This window comes from Mandrillus leucophaeus, unplaced genomic scaffold (assembly GCF_000951045.1).
Source record: "Mandrillus leucophaeus isolate KB7577 unplaced genomic scaffold, Mleu.le_1.0 Scaffold54, whole genome shotgun sequence".
Taxonomy (NCBI): Eukaryota; Metazoa; Chordata; class Mammalia; order Primates; family Cercopithecidae; genus Mandrillus; species Mandrillus leucophaeus.
Genome location: NW_012105808.1, coordinates 1,500,504 through 1,501,932, shown reverse-complemented (window position 1 = coordinate 1,501,932; position 1,429 = coordinate 1,500,504). Strand labels below are relative to the sequence as shown.

The following is a 1,429-nucleotide window of genomic DNA, read 5'->3' as shown; positions in this document are numbered from 1 at the left end:
GATCTCAGCTCACTGCAAGCTCCGCCTCCCGGGTTCACGCCATTCTCCTGCCTAAGCCTCCCGAGGAGCTGGGACTACAGGCGCCCGCTACCATGCCTGGCTAATTTTTTGTATTTTTAGTAGAGAAGGGGTTTCACCACGTTAGCCAGGATAGTTTATATCTCCTGACCTCGTGATCCGCCCTCCTTGGCCTCCCAAAGTGCTGGGATTACAGGCGTGAGCCACCGCGCCCGGCCGACGCTGCCTTTTTTAACAGGACAGATTCTGGACTGGGAGCATCTTCCAGCCAAGTATCAGGGCTGCCAGGCCGGGAGCCAGTGTTGTGCACTGACCTAGAACATAGGGAACTGACGTCTCTGCTCAGGGCTTGTCTCTCAGACGCCTCCTGTGCTCCGGGGCAGCGGTCCCCGAGGCAGTGACAGGATGTGGAAACCTCCGGAAGGAAGTGGGTGACTGGTCTGTGAGCTGCTGCACCTTGGCGGGGGAGGGGTCATACCAGTTGGTTGCTTAGAGAAACTGTGTTGTGTTTTTTTGTTTTTTTTTTTTTAAAAAAAAAGTGTTGCAGCAGGGGAATTTGTCATCTCACCTTTCATTTCTCTAGAAGTTTCCAAGGATCACTTGTGCCTCGTCCGTGGGAAGACCGGGGCAGCCGAGAAGGCCTTGGTGTGGAATTCTGAGAGCTGATTCCTGCCTTGTCTTCCCCACACTGTCCCTGGAGAAATCTGAGAAGAGCAGAGCGGAGGGAGCCCCAGACACGGTAACCAGCCCCCAGCCTCAGGGGACAACGAGGGCGGGAGTCAGGGTCCTGAGGCCGTCCTGGCCTTTCTTGGGAAAAAACACCTTTCTGTGGCCGATCACCCCTTCACCAAGGAGCCCGTGTTTGTTCCTGAGAGAAAACGGTTTGCTTAGGCCGGGCACAGTGGCTCGTGTCTGTAATCCCAGCACTTCGGGAGGCTGAGGCGGGAGGATTGCTTGAGGCCAGGAATTTGAGAGCAGCCTGGGCAACATGGCGAAACCCCTGTCTCTATAAAAAAAAGAAAATTAGGCCGGGTATGGTGGCTCACGCCTGTAATCCCAGCACTTCGGGAGGCTGAGGCGGGTGGATCACGAGGTAAAGAGTTTGAGACCAACCTGGCCAGCATGGTGAAACTCCGTCTCTACTAAAAGTACAAAAATTAGCTGGGTGTGGTGCCGGGCGCCTGTAATCCCAGCTACTGGGGAGGCTGTGGCAAGAGAATCGCTTGAACCCGGGAGGCAGAGGTTGCAGTGAGCCGAGATCGCGCCATTGCACTCCAGCCTGGGCAACAGAGCAAGACCCTGTCTCAAAAAAAAAATAAAAAGGAAAAAGAAAACCGTTTGCTGTGACGGGAACTCTGCCCGTCCACAGGGCTCCTCAGAAGATGTTAACTTCCACTTAAAATGCTGCACC

The 1,429-nt window shown here is 54.7% G+C and overlaps 1 protein-coding gene across 1 annotated transcript in view; it reads left to right on the top strand.

Annotated features, from left to right (window-relative positions):
• Window positions 1-547: 547 nt before the first annotated feature.
• Window positions 548-1,429, top strand: part of MOB3A (MOB kinase activator 3A) — a gene marked incomplete at its 3' end in the record, with an annotated part of 13,560 nt that continues 12,678 nt past the window's right edge. Inside the window, exon 1 of the mRNA XM_011997433.1 lies at window positions 548-757. The remainder of the gene's footprint in view (window positions 758-1,429) is intronic.